We start from the raw sequence: 25,216 nt of genomic DNA, 5'->3' as shown, positions 1-25,216 counted from the left end.
AGAATACTTAAATGTTTTAAACCCATATACTATTATTAGTTGTACAAATGAAAAATTAAGTAAATTTGGAAAAAATGGAAACAATTGATCTATATTAAACTAATAAAAAGAAATGTAGAACACATGTATAGAATAGTTTGGCCATATGTAGATCCTTGCAACATAACTCGATAGAAATCACAACTTCGAAGTATCCTTATTAGAAAGCATGGAGTATAAATAATATCTAAATTAATTCACATATTCTATGTATCACAAGAATAACATATCTAATCCAATTTGCAAAAATGTCACTAGTCTAAATACACATGAGCTTCCTCCGTAATTTTTGGTAGGAATGGATTCTAATAATTTAGAATTCACTAGAAATAGTTCCTATAAAATTCCTCTAAGGGTAGCCTAAAGTACAAAATTTCCCAACCTCTCCCATCTAGGGACTTGTCCTCATTTAATATAATTACAACAATGAATCTCTATGATGAGGTGGAGTGGGATCCCAATTATAATACTAGAATAGTTTTAGAATCTGTTAGATAATTAATTGAAGTAAACTTAGGTAATTGAAGGTGGAAGAGAATATGTGATGCCTTTGATGGCGATGGGAATCTTTGATTGCTTGTGGATCCATTTTATCTACACATTGATATTGGGATGATTTGTTCCATTATCAAGCCATGCTCTTCGATGGCCCATGAAATGGATTTGATCTTCCTTTACCAATCTTCCCACAAAATGGAAAATTGGGTACCTCCTCTAGAAAGGAGATGGGGATAATTAAAAGGGTCACTTGGTCAATTCTCTTCAATTGTTGCATCATGATGACCTTCTACTCCAATATTTGATTACATTCTTCAAATGCTTACTAGGCTTGGACTCGATTTAGTCCAACTATGATAACTATGTCAAATCCAATGGTGATTCTCAATTGACTCCCATTATTAGGAGCGCTTCTCTATTACTGTACTTACAGTTACATGTAACCATAGAATAATATCCTTCCAAGAGTTGAATGAGGCCTAATGCTTGATCAACTCCTTTTGAGCTAATCTTGGGATGTCACCTAGGTTCTCTTCAAACTATGATTGAAATTATTTGATTCCTTGAAGCTCTTCTTAGACATTTTCATGTTAGCCTTTGTGGCTCCCATTTTTCATGTAAGTCAACTAGCTCTTTATTAAAAACCCATACAATTCTCATTTTTCTAAAGAATTTCTCCATGTATTTTCTCATAGCTTCAATTTTTTTTCATACATAAGGTTTGGAATTCCTTCCTTCCCATTCAATTCACTTGTTATAGGACTAGATTATCCTAATTCGTATTGATGTTAGTATGTTTCATATTAAATGCTATTATTTTTCAACTCCTCCATAAGTTTTTTCTCTGGTGTTTATTCTTTTGATGATTTTGTATACATGGACATCATGAAGCCATTATGTTTCTATCTCATGTTTTTTATCCAAGGATATGGCTAGTTGGTTGAGATCATTAGTTTGTGATATTTCCTTCTGTATAAATTTTCCCTCTAGGATGGAAATCAAACTTCTCTAATGATCTAGGTTAGTGATTAGCTCCTCAACTAAAGAGGCATTTTCTTGAGAAAATTTCTCCAAAATGAAATCCATCTTAGAGGGTCATTGTTTGGGATTTGGTGTTATAAAAGTTATAGAATATTACTTCACTGGTAGTCCCCATGTTTTGAAGAACACGTCCCTTCCTCTGCTTCTTATACCTATTCAAATCTCTCTGTTGCAATATAGATTAAACTAATTCTTGAGCGACACTACATGCACCCCATTCTACACTTTCAATCTCAAGACCCAAGGTGTGTGTGATATGATTATTATTGTCATTATTGTCACATGGATAGTGGGTTCTTGACTTATGCTTTGGAGAGACATAGCTTACTCTCTCATTTCCTATTTCACCTCCTCTAGAAATGTGTCTCCCTACTCATTTCTTATTCCTTCTTCAACTATTTATTTAGTCATTTCTTCCTTCTTATTTTTCTCTAGTCCCTCAATGACTTTGCTTTCTTACTTTTTCTTCTTCTCCTCTTCTGATATTCTTATCCTCTATACATTTACTACTTTTTCCTAAGACACGGGCATAATTTCTTTCATTTTATTTTTTCATCTCCACCCTAGGCCTCAAACATTTCACCACTTCCTAGTCCTTTTGTTTTATCTCAAGAATTACATGCTCCTCATTCTTCTTTTTTTCTTCAAGTTTTATTTTTTGCTCATATATGTTTTTCTTTAACTCCTAATAAGATTAGGATCACTAGCATATTTTTTCTTCTGACAATTCTTAGTGAGGATCGCTAGCATATTTTTTCTTTTTGCAATTCTTAGTGAGTGTAAGGATATTGAAGTTTGATGCCTCAACAATATTGGTTGACTACATTCTTAGGATGATATTTTTGAATTCTACCCTCATAAATATTCAAGTCTTAAATATGTTTGTCTTCTATATTAAAATGCAGGTTGTTTTTCCATGTGTAAACCATGAGCATGAATAGGTAATTTGAGCATAGGTTCTTGTTACTATGGGATAAGAATTCATGGAAGTGAGCAATGACTATTTCGACACGAATTTTCTGAGGGCTACCGTGTCTATGAAAAATTTTAGTGCTAGATGAAAGCTGCTAATGGTTCCATAAATAACATGGAACATTGGATGTTCCTCTAATTTCCTGTAGGCATGATTGTGACCTATGCTTCCTCCAAGAGCTAATAATTAAGCTTATTTTAAAACCATATATATATATATATATATATATATATATATATATATATATATATATATATATATATATATAGTGGGCCCATAAAGCCATCTTATAGATCAAGAAATTGAAGCTTGCATTTATTTTCCTATAGATGTTTGTAGTAATGTGCATTGAACAATAGTCTGTCTCCAACCAAAGAATTGGAATACACACCTAATGCATACAAGGTCAATTAGCTAGGTTAACATATCAAGACCATCATTTTGCATGAGTTCTTGTCTGACATATTAGATGATTGTGTTATGGAGGTTCCATAAAATATCATTTCCTAGTTAAAACATGTGCCCTTCTCTATGACTTAATCGATTAATGACACCCATTTTAGCTAAAGGTTACCACTTCTCTTTCTATGTAGAGGTTGGTAGCTAACATCATGGTGATTTTATAAGTTGGGGGGAATATTGTGGTTGGGTATACCCCATTTTTCTTCCTAATGAACAGTTTCTAGTCACTTCAACATTCCTCCAAAACTTCTTGTAATGAGGGATGTGATTCTACGTAGGAATATATGTATTCTCTATCTAGTTGTTGCTTTGGGGGATTGAGCTTGTATATATATGAAAGTTTTAAATTCCTCTAAGACCCTAGTTCTTCTTGGACATGGCCATTTATAGTGAGGGTTCCAGTTCAAGCATGGTCAAAAAAACCTCTTAATTTTTTCTGATCTCTCTATCTATTTTATCCTTAAAATTTTCTCTTCCTATAATTAAATGAGAAATTACAAATTTCATCATCTTATAATATACAAACTATAAACATTTGTTTTCAATACTATCTATTAAGTATAAATAAAATTGATAAAAATAATATTTTAAATAAATATTAAATAATAAATTACTTTATTTATAATTACCATTAAAATATTTTATTATTAATAATTATCTTTAAAATATAATATATCAACTTTATTAAATATAAAAAATTTAAATTTAATGTAATATATTAATAAAAATGGATAACAAATTTAACAAGTCATGCGCAGATTCTAAAGGTGAAAGTTAATTTTAATTATTAAATAACTTCAAAATAGAAGTTTAAAATTAACTTTGACACTTCGATCAAAAATCAATTTCAAAGTGTATCATATTTATCAATAGTAAATAGTAAATAAATGGAGTGGATATGAATAAAACATCAAGATCACATTTGAAATATATATGAAATAGCGACATCACATTCGCTTTAACACTCCGATCCAAAACCAATGTCAAAGTGTGCCAAACTTATTTATCAATAGTAATTAAATTTACCAAATTTGACATTAGTATCCAAAATCAATATCACACTTGGACATATATATCAAAAATAAATATCACATTCGCATTTTGTTCTTTCATGTCAATAGCTCATTTGCCTTTTTAAGCTGTCTCAGTCACAACTCAGCTTCTAAAGTTGAAAAGTTAATTTTAATTTAGATTAATTCAAAATTGAATCCATAGCTATATAAAAAAATCAATATGAAATTGAAGTTTGTTTTAAAATCCACATTATTTTATCAATCTCTGTATAAAAAAATCAATATGAAATTCAAGTTTGTTTTAAAATCTACATCATTTTCTCAATGTCTGCATTATTGCTCAATTACTGTTAGGTTTGAAGGTGCTTTTGTTCTTTTACATCATGCATCCAAACAAGCACGTGGTGGATTGTCGACCTTTCATTGCACACTTGTACATTAAATATCATTTTCGTTAAGTTAACATCAAAATTGGGATGAAAGGGACTAGAATAGAAAAGCTCATCTACAGTTGGATAAAAAATCAATATCAAATAGAATTTTGTTCTAAAATCTGCATTATTGTCTACGTACTGCTAGATTTCAGTTTTCTTTTCTTCCTTTATGTGTACAGGTATTTTGTTTTCAGTATGTACAAACATGGAATAACAGGGTACGTGGTGGAATTGTCAGCACCTCACTGCACGTTTGAACAGTATTTTTGAATCTGTAAATCCAAAAGGCTTATTTTAAAGAGTTTAATTGTTAGTTTAATAATAGAAATTTTGATAAGATTGTGATAAAATTCTAATAAGATTATGATAATATAAGAAATTTTGGTCAAATTTTAAAATTTTGGGTTTCTAGGAATTCTTCTTGATGGTGCTAAATTCATTTTCAATATTAAAAAAATGATTTAAACATACTAGCTTTCTAATTCGTTTGAAAGTTATTTACCAGATTCCTATAAATTTCTGCAATTAAACAAATTTGTGACTTAGGTAAACAATGCCCATCCAAAATTGAGATATAAAAAACTAAAACAAAAAGCTATTTCAATTAGCCATATCAAATGTTTCTATTATTTCCCATCAAAAGCTTATCTGTTTTTTATATTGTGGCTCCCTCAAAGCCAGAAATAACAACTGACCAATAAGAAGTGACATAGATGAATTCAAAATCGAAATGTAAAAACTAAATTACACAACTATAAAAAAAAAAATATCAGAATCAATTTTCTTTCAAAAATCTACATTACCACATTTATTTATACTTACGTTGAAAAAATACCTAAACATAGATGAATGGGAGTTCGAGTAGAAAACTACATAATGTGAAATCAACATTATTTAACTTATCGAGAAATTTACTCAAGGAATTTCTCTATTTAGGTGACGCTGATTTAAATGTCCTTGTCTTCTTTCAGATCAATAACTTTATTGTTTTTAAAGGCATCTTACTAGTGTTTACTAGTAAGAAGTAACGCAATAAGAAATAACGTAGTCCGCACTTGCATAATTTATCAAGAATAAATATAAGTCTAATTATTTATATTATAATATCGTTATTTATTTAAGTTTTTGCTCATTTAATGATTATACTGGTTGGTTCCAAACAAATCAACCAAAAATTTCTGTTATATTATTTTGAAAAAAATTGTTTAATTAATATCAAATTAAAAATCCAAAATCCATATTTGAATGTGCTTTCGTTCGTTCATGTCCAGAGCAGTGTGCATTATTGTCTCTTTCTGCTTATTAAGAGCAGAAAATATTTAGACGACTTTACTGGCAGAACCTATCTGACTCGGATAATATTGGTCAAACTATGAACACCCAATCATATATATATTTCATGTATTCATATCGCTCTTTTCCGATATGTATTCATTGACTGGACAAGCAAGCATAAACATTGATTTACAAACTGAATATCAAATTTTTTTGGGTGTAAATACTCTTTGTATTAAATAATCTAATCTAATCAACTCTGAATATGCTTTAATAATTATACGTAAAGTTTAATATTTTTTATTCAATACAAACGGATAAAAAATAAACTTATTCTACTTTCCATGTAATTTCCGTTTTAATATCCATTTATCTAGGGCTCGGCATATGTGAAAATTTATTTATCCATTAATTCCATGCTATAGATTAATTCTTTCTTATTACATTCATTACACCTCATCATATGTAATAATATTTTTAGTGCTATTTTATATATATATATATATATATATATATATATATATATATATATATATATATATATTTATTATTATTATTATTATTATTATTATTATATTTTTAAGGTTATAGAATGATTATGAGTCAACTTGATTATTTTTTATTTGTTATTATTAATTTTCCTTTTTTAAAGAATTGGATAAGTTTGGTTTAAAGGCTAAAACCTTTTCCAATTATACATTTTTTTGAAACTAGTTCTTCCCATATACTCTCCCAAATACACTAAGAAAAACTACAAATCTACATAACATGACTAAAAACTAAAATATCAAAGAACTACATTTCTTGCAGATTAGGACTTGCACTCCTTTTGCTTTTGCATCAAGTTGAACTAGAATGAGTCCTTGTTCATCAATGCCTTCACATTCTTCCTCATCCATTTGTTCCTCTTGCTCAACTACTCTTGTTGGTATGCATTTACATGCATGTGTTTATCAGTGCCGAGCCTTTCTTCATTCTGTATCATGTTTTCAACACAAAATTCAAGCATCTCATTTACAAGTTGTAGTCAGTCCATCTTAGGCTTGAAAAATCATCGACGATGAGTGATTGCTTTAAAATGGGCCTTGGATTCTGCCAGAGTCATCATAGTATGTTGAGAGATCACGGAGTTTACAAACTCCAAAGATTTGGCCACCCTTGAGAGTAGAAGTCAGAACTCCTCCTCTACATCCCCTCTATTACCCTCTATGAATTGGATATTACACTGGATATAACTGAGAATTGGGAAGATTGCGTCCCTTATGAAGATTCCATTGCCTCCATACTCACCTCCACATTCCTTATATATATTTGATTTGTCCCTCTTCGCCATATTCCTACTCCAAGCACCATTAATGCCAAACCTAACCAACATTGCCAAATGTTCAGACTCCATTATCGAAAGATTGCAGACATAGCAAGCTCCAATGCAAAAATCTCCAATGAACTAAGAACTGAATGCAATGAATGAAACTTCCCACATTAGAACTGCTCTGGGAATTAAATCAAGCAATCTCTATTTGTCTTGTGTCGATATCACCAAGAAACTTGTCTCCCAAGTGTCATATACAACACATTTCTCCTTGACGACAACATGCCTCCATAAATGCATATTAAATGAGGGTTTGTTATAGTGCACTTCTGGTGCACTTAGGGACTTGACTCAATAACCAATGCCTACCTCTTCCTAGAAGCAGATTAAAACTCACATGAGTACTAATAATTAAGGGATAGATTTGATTATAGAATCAACGTTATCAATTTTTAAAATTCCTTGTTCTAGTTGCACACCCATTGTAGCGGCTGCAACACCCTCCAAAATTTTGGCCTACACTTAAATTTTGGAGCCTACTATGGATCCTCTTATCAATTGTTCCTTAGTCACTTATTGGTTAGTTGATGATTTCAAGCCCCCTTCTCGAATATCAAGTGTCGTTCACGCTTTTATCTTTATATAGCAAGTGTCATCTTTGGGCATGGGAATTATCACTTGTCATGCAAAGGGGATTTTTGGTTTGCATCAAGGGGAAATCTTTGTGAAAATGAGTTGTTCTCATCATATAGACATGTTTCACACTCATTTCCAAGGTTTCACACACCATTACACAAGTTTCGTCATTATCCTCACAAAGTCCATCGACGGGGACACACTTATCATAATTTTCCACAAAGATTGTTGCATTAAGCGAAGTATGTTTTCATATGTTCTAGATGATCTACATTATATCACCAATTATCCAAGTGTGTGGTCACAGTCAAGTTATATCACTATTCACATCAATCCCATTCATCCCACACTTAGCCAAATTCTGGAATATCCCTAGCAACCTAGCCTCATCCATCCTTCATAAATTGTGGACTTCACATCTACAACCCTCAAGATTTTTTATTTCTTGTTGGAAATATGCATTGCACAGAAAGCCCAACCTCCGTTTAGCCTCCAAAACTGAGCATAAGCTTCCTCTAGTGTCCTTCCCTCAGCCGAAGCTCACTGCCTTCAGAAACTGCATAGTTCTATCTCTCAAATCTCTCAGTTGCCCGGTCCCCCTTGCCTCCTGAGCCTGCGTACTTTTTCCTCCCAAGGGCCCATCCCACAATAGCCACTACCTGCTTGAACTATGCAATTTTGTCCCTCAGTGGACACAACACAAATTTTTCCTTCAATTGGCACTATGCAATCCTATCCCTCAGTCTAGCACATTCACTGAGCCTTCCCCTTTGACCTAATACCAATTCTGTCTCAGTCAATGGATTATCATACGACATATTAGACCAGGAGTTTATTAGATTGATGTCGTCTTGCCATGAATTGATTGTAGATAGAAGAATTCTACCATGCTATGGCAAGATGATGAAGAAGGAGATGAAGAATTAGGACATGCCAGATGAAAATTAAGGGGATGAGGAAAAAAGATAATCATCAGATAAGAAGACTAAGGAACCCTAGTATGATAGAAGATCGAAGATCAATGCTGCAAGGAGACTCCATCTAGTTCACAACCCTTTGGAGGGTAGGTACAAAAACAAAGCACATCTTTCATGAAGTTGAAATGCACCTCTTAGAGTAGTATGAAGGACATATTATAATTTTCATATAATTATGTCTTCAATATGTATGTTTACAAACACTGAAAGACATTCCATATGTTTTCACTAAGTGTTTCACTCCCTTTCACAAGGTAGGCAAGATGTCATCTATTTGCATGTTGGTTGTCAAACTTTATGCATAAGCTCATTCTAGGTGTTCGAAGGGCTCAACTTTGTGTTGATGAGTTTTCCTAACCATGTAAGCACTTGTCACGCTCATTCACAAAGTTTTGATCATTTTCGCACAAGTGTCATCACAGTGATCATAAAGTCCATCCTACGTTTCGCACTTGTGATAGTTGGTCACTAAGCAGTCATACACAAGCAGAAGTGTTGTTCTTCTGTCATGGGTGATCAGTTTTATTGAGTCGTCAACTATTCTAAGTGTTATGATATATTCTAAGCTCCATCACATCACCTGTCAGTTTCACTGGTCCAACACTTAGCCCTTTTTGAGGAAGCTCCCCGACCCTTCAACTCAGCTTCACCTAATCTACATAGACTACGTATTGCATAGAGCCAGTCATGAAGATGTTACCTTGACCCTTGGATATGTACAATGCACAGTTCTTGTCCCCTAGCACTACTGCATTGGGAAATTCCTGAGCCCAAAACCCAACCTTCCCTTCCATAATTGCACAATCTTTTCAGTTATCCTTCCATTCCAAAACTATCTAAAGGTTTCCTTTAGTGCTCCTGCCCTCATCCTACCATAGTGTCTCCCAAAACTCCGTAAAATTCAGTCAGCCTCCTTCTACGGAACTGCACGAAAATATTCCACAATGTACCCTCCTTCAACCGAACTCACTGTCTCTCAAAACTGCATAAAGATTGTCCCTCATCCCAGCCTGAACTGCACATTGTGTAGTTCTAGTTCTCAAGCCTCAGCCCTGGCTTCTAGGACTATGGAATGCACAGTTGCTGAGCCTCCCTTCCCAACTTGTACCTCAGTTCTGGGTCAGTCCCTCGACTAGAATGCAACATCTTAGGCTTGGAATTTTTTGGGTTGATGTCATCTCATCATGAGTGAGTTGCAGATATAGGAACCTAGTGGGATGATGAAGAAGGAGATGCAAGGAGGAAGATGCAAAGCACATTCTTGTAGCTGAGCATGGAAATTGATCCATCAAGGAAAAAGGACACCAACTCGCAACCAAAACTGAAGACTTGAGATCACTGAAGAGTCCTACCACCAAGCCATAAGGAGGTTGAACACATGAGTATTCTTAAGATGACATCACTCACAGCAGCAACAGTGGCCATACACTACCACAAGCTCTAAGTAGTTTACATTAATAGTTCCATGTCATGTTTTTTCAAGGGTTGTCATATGCCAAATCATCATTGTGGACCATGTATATTGTATTCAAATGTATTGTAAAACGGAGGTCTAAAGGATACACATGAATATGGAGAGTCGTGTAAGTTGAAATGTCATAGGAAGTTGAAAATTCATAGGAAGTTGAACAGTCATGAGGGTAGTCAAAGAGTCACAAAGGGAAAGCATCATCTCTTGATTATATATACCGCCTCATTGTATGACCAATGGATTTTTCACCTTGTCTCCTCCCGTAAGGCATTAGAGAGATCAACTAGTTCTTTGTGGATCAAGGAGTGGATCCAATGTCCCACTATTGGGGTGAGTGATGTACATTGTAAACATGTGTCTTGGAACTTTTTCTTAATAACATAAGTCTTTTAAGGCCAACACACTCTTCAAGCATGGACTATGAATGTTTGTAAGACTATTCTTTGGACATTTGTATTTCCTATTTTCTTTCACATGTACTAAAATAGTTGAACTATTTCAGATATTTTAGTGCCTATACTATTGGGAATGTGCTGTTATGGTTGTTATCGCAATCCCATCCTTGCAGACTATTTCACAGGATACTAGACATATCTTTCCTTGATGTTTGTTGTAACAACGATCGCATCTGTTGTAGACTAGTCTGTTGAATGTTAGATGAAGCTTTCTGGCTCATGTGTGTCTCTTCCTAGGTAGTACGATTTCCTCTTGCTTAGAGGCTATCTTTTCTTCCCCCCTTTATAATAGAAGAACCTTGACACAGTTGTAACTTCACACTCACCAGGCACACCTCCCTTTCTTTTCGAAGACACCATTGCATCACTCTCCTATGCTGATAGCTAGATCCAAGGTAGATCTTTAAGAATTCGACAACTAGGCCTTTATATCGGATTGGACTCCTACACCAAATGGTGTGAGGTTTGATTGGGATGTCATATCGGCAAGATCCTCCTAATTGATGGAATTTAAGTTCAATGTTGAGGGCAAATCAAATTTTCATAAACATGTGTTTCAAGGTGTTCGTCTTTGTTTTTTTAACAGAATATGTTGCAAATATGTCATGGATAGATTACTCACCCTTACATTCGAAGGTCGTGTTAACCATTGGTGCCATACATTACCCATTTCTTCTATCCATTCATTTGACTAGTGTAGTTTCCTATCTAGGGTGCTAGATTAGGCTATATTTATTATCGACCAGGATCAGTAAACTTCGAGGCATGCATCTACAATTTATAGACATAAAGGATTCCTAACTAAGTGTTTGTGATGGTAGGTTACAGAACTTCTTTACGGAAGGTTGAGGTATGTTCCCTATCACCTGGACACTCAGGTCACTCAACTCATCTACTTATCTAAAAACACTGTGTATTACTTAAACCAAGATTTCAATCCCCTTACGAGGATGCTCTGCATAAAACCCCTGTTCAGTGAACACTCAGCATTCAATGTTTATCATTCATGAAAGATTGAAATATATTAAAATCATAAGCACACTTAAAATCCAAATATATGAGAAACAGGGTTCATGAAGATGCTCTTAAAAATAATGAAAGATCAGCTCCCTTATAGGATACAATTCAACAATCTCAGTGATTAATCCTTCAAGCTACCATCATAAACATTACTCATACGAATTTCTAATTGAATCAACGAAAGCATAAACTGAACTCTAATCACTGTGCATACTATTGAATATTCAGAAGTTGCAAATGAAATAAAATAACAGTATACCCGTTCCACGCAGGGCCCGTCCACGTTTCAGAGGTATATTGGACTGTGCTCAAGCAACTACAGAATCAACGCAATAAGGAAATCGTGACTGCAACCGTGTTTTTGGTATTAAGTTCAAAACTCTGTTTTCAAAACGATACAATGATAACCACTAACTGACTACACATAACTGTGTTTTCATATGTTTTTACAACGTTTACATTTCGAAATGAATGTACATTCATGATGCGGCTGTTGCCGCTTTTGCTATGGCATAGTTTTTAAGTTGTTTCCATTCTGAACCGATTTCAAAAAGGAATAAAACTACATCGGTTTAGAACCCTATGCTGTTGCTGCTTTTGTCGCCAACATGCTATACTTTGACCGTCATTGACCGTGCCTCCAGGAGCGTTGGTTCTGCTGTAGGATAGGTGTTCGTCCATGCTTGTACATTCTACTTTTCATCCCTACCCTTTGCTTTAGCCTAGCTGTCATGCCATATGTCAAACAATAAACCAATTACAGGATGTTGCAACTTCCTGTAGTCTTTTTATCAAAAATCCCTAATTTTTTAACATAAAACTCATAAATCAATTCTAATGTATTTAACAACTATAATACTGTTAACTAATCAATTTCAAGGGGTCTAAGAGATGTATGAAGGAGAAAGGTAGGCAAACGATGTGTTTGAAGAGGAAAAAGGAGGTCAAGTAATGGTACCAACATCTCTCCTCGACTTAATGAATTAGCATGACCTCATGCTAACCCTGATGTGCTTCCTCTGAACTCTGTCCCTGCCTGTACCTCTGCTGCCTTCAACAATGTATCCACATTCTTCTTCACCTAGGCATCTTTCTGGCCATGGAGCTCATGCTCTAAAGTTTTGTACTTTTCCTTGAGGACCTTCTTTTGGTTGTACCATTTAGTGGCCCACTTCCAAATATCTGTTTGTTCAGCTTCAAGTTCCTTAATTTGTTCCCTTAACTTTTCATTCTTCTGTTGAGTCTCTTTACTCTGTGCTTTGAGCATTTCATTTTCTTTCTTGATAACTTTTTCCAGCATATTAGCCTCCATTATTTCTTCCTTTAACTTCTCAATTTGCTTCTCCGGCTTCTTCTGTTTCTTTATGGCAGGCGGTGAATCTTTTTCTTGCCTGTTATTTCTTTCAACCTCCATCTCAGCTCCTGGTCCAGGTTGTGAGTGGGCACTACTTTCAATATCCATCGGCATAGGTGCATTTGATTCAGGCTGGTCTTCTTGTAGCTGGACCTTTGATGTTCTCCTGGTTCTTCTTGAATAAGTGGTAAAAAATTTATCTTGCTCTGCTTTCCGAGCATCCTCTTTTCTCATTTTCCTCGTCCTTATACTGCTAACAGGTGGAGGTACCTTGCTTGCTTTGTGTATGGGAATCTCTTCATCGATATCATTCATGAATCCTGAGTTTTCTTGTGGTTCTTCCTTGTCCTCTTCGTCTATAATTTGGTTAGCAACCAAGAACTCCTTCCACATTTTCCCTCTTCTCTGCAATTCATACTCAATAAGAATTTTAATTAACCCAAAGTGATATAAGCTCTTGTCTTCGTTACCTTTCTGCTTTTGGATGGTCTTCGACATTTTGGTTAGGCTTTGCAAGAGGAAGTATGGCAGACTGATAACACACTGCCCTTTCAAATGTAACAGTAACTTGATATGGTACAAGTAAACAATACTGTAGCGGCCTTCACAAGTTACAAACTTTTGGATGATATAAACCATCTCGTCCCAGGGATGCACCAGCCAACTTCTTGGAACGCCTTTCTTCCAATTAACAGACGAAACCCTAGATCTGGACATAAATTGGGTCCATGATTTCTCTTTAAATTGCTTTGTATTGAAGTACTTCTCCCCTTCTGGGCTGATCCCTAGGGCTTGAGCTATGATGTCTTTCGAAACTCTGAATGAAAAAATACCTATCAGAGCTTTCTCTCCGTTGAATGTAAAAGCGAACTGTTTGGTGACCTCTTCATTACTTCCACGAAATTTCTCTAAAAAGGGCAGCCACTGTATTTCATTAAGAATTGAAATGCAATCTTCGTGATACTGGGAACTGTTGAATATGCTTGGTTCGACCCTATTGGTCATTGTGGCCGAGAGTTGTGCTCTAACTCTTCTTTGTTTATGTTTTACCACTTCAACAAAGAGGTTCTGATTTGTTACCTTTTATCTTCCACCCCCAATGCTGTTGACTTGGTGGCGTCCTCGGCTCTTTAACACTAGCTCCTTTAGTAAGCCAACGATGCTCGATTGACTATCTTGTAATAGAGGTCGAATCCAATTAACTACATTTTCCTTTCGTGGCGCTTGCTACTTTCAGTCTTTACTGTTGAAGTCATAGGAGTCGAATGCTGACATAGAACAACTGAAAACGATAGTGAAATAACCGGCTTAACTCAATTCATAGCATATTCATCTTTTGAAACAGAGGAATGGTTGTATTGGTCGTATGGATGCCATCATAGAAACATTAGAAGCATATATATGAAGTACTGGGATATGATTCCGGGTAGTCGTTTGCATCATTTGGCTTCGTCGGGTGTTTAAATCATAATTCAGCCGTTTCAAACATAATGAACCAGCCCGCATGAAATTTGGTTTCCAAACAATTCACCACGTCTCCTGCTTCTATTGGTACACGGGCAAATAGAAATGTTGGGATGGCTGTAGGGTCTAATTGATTGGTAACAGAGATTGAAAAGGGTGATATGAGAGGGGATTAACAAAATCGTATAAGTATGAGAGGGGTTGGAGTATTGGAAGATGATAGGGATTAACAATAGGATAAGGAGTGATAGGTATGGAGGTGTCTCTGAAATTGATCGTAGCAATCACAGTTATTAAATTTAACATTAAAAATTAATCTAAGAATTTAAATGTTAAGAATAAGGAATACATTACACTTCTGTTGGTTGTTCAAGCGTTGCATTGGCATGCTGGGTAGGACTAGTCTCTTTTGACTATTCTTTGTTGTTCATAACAGGTCCCCTGAGATAGATTCAAATGCAATAGGTCCCCTGAGATAGATTCAAATGCAACAGGTCCCTCTGAGATCTTGAAGATGTTCATGTAGCTTCTTTGAAATCCGGAGAAAGAATTATATGTATATAGGTTCCTTGACCTTTGGTATTTGATGAAGTCTTGGTGCCCAACAACCTATGGATCCTTGTAGAAACTTGATGAAGCTTTGTTGAAGTAATCCTGAAGTAACAGTCTCTTAACAGGTCCCTTTTATGTGTCTTAAACAGGTCCCATTACTGCTGGTGTTAGTAACATGATCTTCTAGACAGAACAGGCCCCCCTGCATAATGTTTATAACCAGGTCCCTCTGAGATAAAACAATAACAAAACAACTTCTTTATTGAAATCTGGAATGCTGAAACAAACTGCTTTGGAAATTTACAGTGAGGAGATGAGATACGAAATCTTTAAGAATTTACAATGGAGAGATAAGAGAACAAAATGCTGATGCCTCCCTCCCCCACTAATGTTTTGACTTGTCCTCAAGTCATTATTCAGTTGATAAATCAAACAAGGAACAAAAGAAAAAGGAATTCTTACCCGCCAACGAATTGGTTTTCAAGTAAGAATTTGGGGTTAGAGTGTGCCAGAGTCTAGTTTTCACATCTAACCCATTGTTATTATTTGTTTTTTTTCTGTTGTGTTTGTTTTTTTTTTTAGATTTTGTTTTTATTTATTTATTTATTTATTTATTTCTTTTTGAATTTCTAAATTGATATAAAATGAACTAAGGCAGGGATACTGCAGCTGAAGGCTGCAATATCTCAACCTCTCTTTGTTGAGATACTGTTTGGAGAAAATTTTGCTTGCTGATGGGCTTAGTGTAAAGTTACAGGCGATGACCGTTGACAGTAAAGGAATGACCTTCTCCATCAATAGTTTTGAGCTTGACTGAACCATTGTCGTAAGCCTGAATAATTTGGTATGGGCCCATCCAATGGTGGTAAACTTGGCTTTATGATCTCTGAATTTAGAGTCAAAAAGTAAAGCCCAGTCACCTTCCTTGAACTGCTTCTTCTTGATATGTGCATCATGCCACTGATTCCTTTGTTTTTGCATGAGGATTGTGGTTTCCTTCGCTTGCTGCCTCATTTCATCCAGCTGGTTCAACTGCTGAATTCTTTCTTGTTGTGCTTGGTCCAGGTCAATTTGCAAATCTGCAGCCAGTTTGAAAGTATGTATTTGAAATTCAATAGGAAGCATTACCTCTTTTCCATACACCAACTGATATGGTGTAAATCCTGTAGTATTCTTCCACGTAATTCTGTAAGCCCAGAGTGCATCTTTGAGCTTCTCTTCCCAATTCTTTCTGTTCATTGCCACAGTTTTAGTGATGATCCCTTCCAAAGTTTTGTTTGTGGATTCCACCTGCCCATTGGCCTGTGGATGGTAAGGTGTACTTCTTCTGTGCTTGATTTGGTATTTGTTTGTGATGTCCTTCACTAACTTTTAAGTAAATTGAGTACCTTGATCAGTCACTATTTCCCTTGGTACTCCATACCTTACAAAAATCTATTCAAAAAGGAAATTTACCACTGTTTGTTCGGTGGCTCTAACTAGTGCTTTTGCTTCAGCCCACTTTGTGACGTAATCAATACATACTAAGATGTACTTCTTACCATTGGAGGTTGGGTTAATGGGTCCTATAAAGTCTAGAGCCCATTTTTCAAATGGCTCTGGGTGAACTTGGGGCTGAAGTGGCATCTCGTCTGTAGCTATTGGCCTGCCCATTCTTTGGCAGCTGTCACAAATCTTCACATACTTCTTCGCATCCTTAAAAATGGATGGCCAGTAGTATCCAAGAGTAAGAACTGTGAATGCTATTCGCTTAGCTGCAAAATGCCCACCACACAGTTCATCATGGCAAGATTTTAAAATATCAATTATCTCATCATTTCTTACACATCTTCTAATAATCATATCATAACCAGTGTAAAATAAATCTCCATTAATCCATGAGTATCGAGCACTTTGTTTGACTAGTCTCTTCTTTTCCTTTGGAGTAAAGTATGGAGGTGTCCTTCCTGTAGACAAATAATTGGCCAAGTCAACATACCAAGGATTCACTATGGAAATTGCAAATAAATTTTCATCTGGGAAAGAATCTTCAACCGGAACAACCTCACCTGGATTTTGCAGTCTAGAAAGAAAATCTGCCACCTGATTCTCTTTACCTTGTCTATCTAACACTGTGATGTTAAATTCCTTTAACAATAATAACCATCTGGTAACTCTGCCACTAGTTATTGGTTTATTCATTAAATGTCTAATGTCATAATGATTAGTATGTACAAAGACTTCATAACCAGTTATATAATGTCGGAATTTATTCATAGCATATATGATGGCAAGTGTTTCCTTTTCTGTGACTGTGTAGTTTGACTCTACAGGTGTTAGATTTTTGCTAATGAAATAAATGGCATAATTACAAGATTCCTCTTTTTGGCCTAATGAGGCACCCACTGCAGTGTCAGATGCATCTGTAAAGATATGAAATGGTAAGCTCCAGTTAGGCCCTCTTAAGACTGGTGTGGTTGATAACTTCTTTTTGAGTGCTTCAAATGCTTGTTGGCAGTTCTCATTCCAGTTGAAAAGTACATCTTTTGTTAGAAGCTTAAACAAAGGTAAAGCTATTTTACTAAAATGTTCAATAAACCTTCTGTAATAGCTTTCATACCCAAGGAAACTTCTTACCTCTCTTTGATTCTTTGGAATTGGCAAATCAACAATGATCTGGATTTTTGTTGGGTCAACTTGGATGCCTTGAAAAGAAATATAGTGGCCTAATACTATCCCTTCGTTTAACATCATAAAGCACTTTTCATTGCTCAGGGACAGATTAGCTTCAATACATCTTTTCAAAACTCTTTCAAGGTTCTCTAATGCATGTTCAAATGCATTTCCATACACTGAAAAATCATCCATGTAAACTTCAACACAATCATGAACTAAATCAGCGAAAATAGCTAATACAGATCTCTAAAATGTAGCTGGAGCATTGCAAAGTCCAAATGGAAAAACATTATAAGATTAAGTGCCCCAAGGACAAGTGAATGTGGTTTTGTCCTGATCTTCTGAGGCTATCCTGATCTGGTTGTAGCCACTGAAACCATCAAGAAAAGAAAATGATGATTTCCCAGCTAAGGTGTCTAACACTTGGTCAATAAATGGTAGTGGGAAATAATCTTTGAGCGTTTCTTTGTTCAATTGTCTGTAATAAACACAAATGCGCCACTTACCATTTTTCTTGGGCACTATAACCAATGGGGATACCCACTGACTGTCAGAAATAGGATATATAAAATTAACTCTCAACAGTTTTTGCAATTCTTCTCTGACAATATCCTGGAGCATGGGCTTCATTCTTCTCTGTGGTTGCCTCACTGGTTTGATAGTACTATCTATATAAATATGGTGAGTGCATGTGTCGGGGTGAATCCCATGTATATCAGTGTAGTCCCAAGCAAATGCTTTCTGGTATTTTCTCAATAGTCGAATCAATTTCTCTTGCTGAGATGAGTCTAGGTGATTGCCTATGTTCAGAGTTTTCCCTGGACTAATCTCTATGATCTGACTCTGTGTGTTTGTGATGGATTGAACTGGAAAAATATCGTGAAATGTGGTTTGCAAAGATTGAATGGTGCATGTTTCTTGAAAATTTTTGGCTAAAAGTACATCTGCAGCATGATATTGGTCGTTTCTCAAATTTTCGGAAATATCAGGTTGAGAAAGGAATAATTTTACCAAATCATTATTATTTTGTTCTTGGAAATCATAGATTTGGTCAATGCTAAAAACAGATTGTACTTCTTCTTTATCATTGTATTTATCATCAAGCCACAAATTGTGTGTTACTGCTGGTGATTGTGCCGATGGATAAAGAGTGAGTTTTTTTCTTTCGGTCCCTCTTGAAATGATCATGTTGCCCGATCGACATCCTATGAATGCATCAGCAGTTGCTAACCATGGTCTACCAAGGATGATAGGGTGCCCTCCTATATTGGATTTGGGTTGAAGAACGAAGAAGTCCACTGGGTACTCCCAAGAGTCTAGTGAAACAATTATGTCCTCCAAAATCCCTTCAGGAATCACTTTAGACCTATCAGCTAGTTCTAGAACAATCGTTGTATGTTGAAAATTTATGAGCTGGAGTGTTCTCATGGTTTCAAGAGCCATGACATTTATTGTGGCCCCAAGATCTATTAAAGTGTTTGGAATCTGTATGTTGTTAATGATTGTAGTAACTCTGGGGATACCAGGATCAACATACTTTTCCATTGAGATGGTATTTGTCATAAGGCCAGCTAAATGTCCTATAACATGAATGGTTTGTGGATCAATCCCTTTCCTAGTGGGCTTCTTAAGACACATTTCTTTGATTGCTTTAGTGTATATGGGAATGTCTTTTATGGCTTGCAGTAGTGGAATTTTTATATAGACATTCTGTTGGCATTTTGGCACAGATGTGGCGCTATGGTACAAGTGTTGTCCTTGATGGCAACTCACTTTGGTGATAGATCTCAGTTCTAGTGCTCAGAATGGAGGAAATATTGTATACGCAGGTACACTTTGCCGAAGTCGTGTATACACGCGGTTTATACGTTCCGAAGTCGCGTATGCATATACACGCACTTTTATGCACATAAAAGTGCGTACATGATGGGAAACTTATTTTTGGTCTGTGGTTGTCAGTCCTTGGAATTTGAACCTTTGGTTGTGGACCATGGTATCTCGGCAGAAGAGTTGAACCCAGGTTTTTGGCCTTTGGTATTGGATTATTATGGTTTTGGTCCGTGGTATTGTTCAAGGCCCATAACTATAAAAGAGGAAGGAGATCATGTGAAAATGTATCCTCTGAATGATTGAATATCTAATATTGTGGTAGATCTGGAATACGGGTGATTGGGTTATGGTGCAGATCTAGATCTGAATGAAGGTGGAACCTGAGCGCAAGAAGGATAAGGACTATTGATGGATCTAAATCTCAAGGCTTCAACATTGGTATCTCTGTATGATTTTGATCTGTTATGTGTGGCGCACTCTTGATCTATAAATCTGGGCTAACTGATGTCTGAATACTTAAAAGAATAAATTATCCTTTATAGATCTGTACGCAGGTTCAGTGAATTGAAGGTGCATATATACGCGTCTTCTGTGAATGAAAGATGCGTATACGCAGGTTGGTTGTGATACAGAAGCGTATACTCGCAGGTTGATGAAAAGAGAAGTAGCGTATATGTCTTGATTTATTTTCTAGCTGCTTCTGTTTTATTGTTGCAGTGTTCTGGGTTCAGAATTAGTGTTTGATTATAGTTACTGTGTTCTGGGAGAAGTGCTTAGTTGTTTCAGCCCTCAATTGGTGAAAAGGAGTTTGGGTTATGCAGAAATTCTTGATGTTTGATTAATGTTGTTTGTGGATCCAGTCTGAAAATTAATGAAACGAGGTCCCTGAAAGCAAAGAGAAGATTGCAGCCTTCTGCAGGTAGGAGCCTGCGTACTAGTATCTCAAGCTAATACAAGAACTAAGGGGGTTGGAGCTCCCTTCCAGGGAAGCTGGAAAATGAGAGAGATTTGTAGCTCTCTGCAGGTTGCAGCCTGCGTACTGGTAAAGTCTGCTCCAGTACAAGACATTGTAAAGAGAAGTTTCTAATTAAAAGGAAGATAGAGACGAATTGCAGCAGGGGGTTTTCACCCACATTGGGTTTCCTCCTTATATCTTGTGTTCTTGTGTGTGACTATCTTCTGCTCTGTTTCACTGTTTCTGGTACTGTTTATATGCATCTCAACCACAGATTAATAACTGACATATGAAAGATAATTCAAATTATAAGTCTGATTTATATACGCGGGTTTCTTTATCTATAGTTGCGTATATATGTGGGTTGTATTAATTGAAGTAGCATATACCATCTGGAATTTTAAAAAGGAAATATTTGGCTTGATAATACTGATTCACCCCCCCTCTCAGTATTATTTCCAACAATTGGTATCAGAGCAGGTCCTTCAGAGAAGCTTGATCACTTGAAGGAAGATCATTCATCATGAGAAACTACGAGAGGGAAGCATCAATCAGGCCTCCAATTTTTGATGGAACAAACTTCAATTATCGGAAGGTAAGAGTTACTGCCTATCTTCAATCTCTTGGTACAGAAGTTTGGGATATCATAGATACAGGCTACACTTTTCCTTCAGCTACTCCTACAGATGCGGTCGAGAAGAATAAATATGAAACAAATGCTAAAGCAGTCAATACTCTACTAGGATGCTTATCTCAAACAGAATTTGTGAAGGTTATGGAGTATAAGTCTGCAAAATAAATATGAGACAAGATTGTCTTGAGCTACGAAGGAGATGAACAGGTAAAGTATGCTAAACTTCAAACCCTCAGAATTCAATATGAGAATCTCAGAATGTATAATGATGAAAGTGTGGCTAACTATTTCCTTCGGGTAGATGAGATTGTTAATTGCATGAAAAACTTGGGTGAAGAAATAAAAGAGGCTATTGTGGTTGTAAAAGTTCTAAGATCATTGTCCCCCAAGTTTGAATCTAAAGTGTCTGCAATAGAAGAAAAAGAAAATCTACGAATTCTTACTATGTCTCAGCTACACGGAATTCTAACTGCTTATGAAATGAGAAAGGGAGGTCCATCAGAAAGAAGAGAAGCTGCTTTCAAGGCTTCAGGCAAAGGAGATTATTATGAAGCAAGTCACGTGCCAGAAGAAGAAGAAGAAGAATCAAATTTTGTCAGAAATCTTCCAAGGGGTTCTGGAAGGTTCAGAGGTAAGTTACCTTTTAAATGCTTTGCTTGTGGAAGAGTAGGTCATTATGCTGCAAAATGTCCTTATAAGGATAAAGGAAAGGAACCTTCTAGATGGAACAAGAAACAGAGTGCAAATAAGAAAAGCTACTACACTCATGAAGATAGTGATTGTCTATCAAATAGTGATGAAGATGAACGAGGTAATGACTATAAACTGTTAATGGCATTTGAAGATGATGATTATATGGATGCTATATATGTGGATAGCCTTTTTGAAGAAATTACTAGACTCAAGTGATGTATAGAAGAAAAGAATATGATCATTGATACTCTACAATTTCAAATTGATGAAAAGGAAAAACATCTTGAAAAATTAGAAGGTGAAATTGTTGGTCTTAGAAAAGAGATTGAGAAAACAAAAGCTATTAATCTTAAGTTTGTGAAAGGATCTGAAACTTTGGATGAGATTATCAATGTACAGCGTTCTCCACTAAACAAAACAGGTATGGGCTATAATGGAGAAACTTCTCAAGCATCCACATCAAAAAGTTATCTTGATGCAGCAAGAAGGAATGAGCAAAAGCACAATGGAGACCATCAGGTAAAGCAGGGACGAATTGCAAACAGAGACTATCAGGGGCAATCCGTCTTAAGAGTGAACAAAAGCTATAACCAGCCACAGGTAAAATCTTCTCAATTTGGTTCAAGAATGGGTGACAATAGAAATTACAATCGTTTGGCCAGTAGATTTGATAACCACAGAAGTTTCTTCAATGGACAATGTTTCTCTTGCCATAACTTTGGTCACAAAGCAACTCAATGTGTTTCATATAAAACAATCATGACTAGAGAAGCTCAAAAACAAAGAAGTATGACCGGGATTACAAAAAGGACCTATAACAACTTTTCAGCTCTTGAAAATGAAGTTGAATGTTCTATTTGCAATAACTTTGGTCATGAAGATTCTGAATGCAGGAGCAGGTTTCAGCATACAAAGGAACAAGCCTCAAGCACCAAAACATGGAGAATAAAGGAACCACAAATAGAAAGATGTGGGATAGCATTTTATGCAGAGGGACGGGAAAATCTATGGTACATTGACAGTGGATGTTCGAAGCATATGATAGGTGATAAAGAAAAACTTGAGTCATATTCTGCTCTAGAAAAGGGAAAGAAAGTTTCTTTTGGAAATGATACTCCTGCAACTATAAAAGGAAAAGGCATTGCTCAGTTAAAAGAAAAGGTCAAGGCTGGAAATGTTTTGTATGTTGATGGATTGAAACATAATCTTCTAAGTGTTATCCAGATGTGTGATCAAGGAACCGAGGTGATATTTAGAACAAATGGATGTCTTGTTCGTGATTTTGATACAGGTAAAATGGTGATCAAAGGTAAAAGAACTCCAAATAATCTATACATATTTGAAGAAGGACAACAAAAATGCTATCTAAGCAAGGATGATGAACACTAGTTATGGCATCGGAGGTTGGGGAATCTAAGCTTCTCACAAATAAGGAAAGCATGAAGATATCAGGCAGTTCGCGATCTTCCAGATATCAAAATTCCAGACAACACCATATGCAAATCATGTCAGTTTGGAAAGCAAACCAGAACTAACTTTCCAGAGAAGGAAGGATCAGCTAGCATGCCTCTTGAGCTATTTCATACAGATACATGTGGTCCATTCAGGAAAAGGACACCTCGAGGAGAAGAATACTTGATATTATTCATTGACGATTTCTCCAGGTTTGTCTGGTTAGGACTTATGAAGCACAAAGATGAAGGATTTGAAAAATTCAAATCCTTCAAAGCCTTGGTTGAAAATGAATCAGGATACAAAATTAAGTGCCTCAGATCCGACAGAGGTGGGGAGTTTACCTCAAATGAATTTTTCGATTTCTGTGAAGAACATGGGATAAGAAGAGAATTCTCTACAGCTAGAACTCCTCAGCAAAATGGAGTTGTGGAAAGAATGAACAGAACAGTCCAAAAAATGGCTCGTGCTATGCTTGATGAGTCGGGAACTCCCACAACTTTCTGGGGTGAAGCTGCACATGTTGCGGTTGTTATTCTCAACAAAACAAATGTCTGGGTGAACAGCACTCAAACCCCTCATGAGCTCTGGTGTGGTGAGACTCCTTCGGTAAAGCACTTCAAAATATTTGGGAGCAAATGTTATATTAAGAATACTGATGAGCAACTTGGAAAACTTGAACCTAGAGCAGATGAAGGCATTCTTCTTGGTTATTCTCCACATAGAAAAGCATACAAATGCTACAATAAAAGACTTGGCAGAATTTTTGATAGCATTGATGTAGTGGTTGATGAGAAGGGATACATTCCTAGGAAAATACATCATGAAGACATCGAAGAAGATGAAGGCTACCCTCAAGGACAGAATGATGAAGAAGAAGAACCTCAAGAAGAACCAGAGGAGCAGACAAGAATAGAAGAGAAGACTCCATCCAGATATGTTCAGAAGAATCATCCAGAATCTCAGATTGTGGGGTAGAAAGAAGCAGGTGTACAAACAAGAAGAACAGTTGCAGAAGCTTCAAGCTATTTGGCATTGCTCTCTTCCACTGAACCGAAAAATGTAAAAGAAGCATGCAAGGATGAGTATTGGGTCAAGGAAATGGATGAAGAGCTTGAGCAGATCTAAAAGAACAACACTTGGGAGTTGGTTCCTAGACCAAAAGACAAGAATGTCATAGGAACAAAATGGATCTTCAAGAACAAGTTGAATGAAAATGGGGAAGTTATTAGAAACAAGGCCAGGCTTGTTTGCAAAGGATATGCTCAACAGGAAGGAATAGACTTTGAAGAAACTTTTGCTCCTATTGCTAGACTTGAGGCCATCATAATGTTCCTTGCCCTCTCTAGCTTTCAAAAATTCAAAGTATTTCAAATGGATGTGAAGTCAGCCTTTTTGAATGGAGACTTAGAAGAAGAAGTGTACATTGAGCAACCAGATGGCTTTATCCTTGGAAATGATCCAAATCTTGTATGCAAACTTAAAAAGGCTCTCTATGGGATTAAACAAGCTCCAAGGGCTTGGTACTATCGGTTGGACAAATACCTTCATCAACAAGGATTTTCAAAAGGATCAGCAGATAGCAATCTATATATAAAAATTGAAAATAACAAATTGTTAATACTTGTTGTGTATGTAGATGATATTATCTTTGGGAGCAATGAAGAAGCTATGAGTCAAAGTTTTGCCCTGGTGATGCAGAAAGAATTCGAAATGTCATTACTTGGAGAATTGACATATTTTCTAGGATTGCAAATCCAACAAAATGAAGGCGGTATTTTCTTATCTCAAACCAAGTACCTCAAGCAGATCTTGAAGAAGTATGGCATGGATGATTCGAAACCAGTATGTACCCCAATGGTTACGGGATGCAGCCTTAGTGCAAATGATGAATCATCAGCAGTGCATCAACCAACCTATAGATCCATGATTGGGAGCTTGATTTATTTGACAGGTACACAACCAGATATTATGCATGCAGTGGGAATGGTTGGAAGGTTTCAAGCCAACCCAAAAGAAAC

This window comes from Pinus tabuliformis, chromosome 2_2, assembly GCF_031772625.1.
Source record: "Pinus tabuliformis cultivar Carrire ecotype Pingquan chromosome 2_2, CPIR1, whole genome shotgun sequence".
In the NCBI taxonomy this organism is placed as follows: Eukaryota; Viridiplantae; Streptophyta; class Pinopsida; order Pinales; family Pinaceae; genus Pinus; species Pinus tabuliformis.
Note: the sequence above shows the minus strand (reverse complement) of the source record.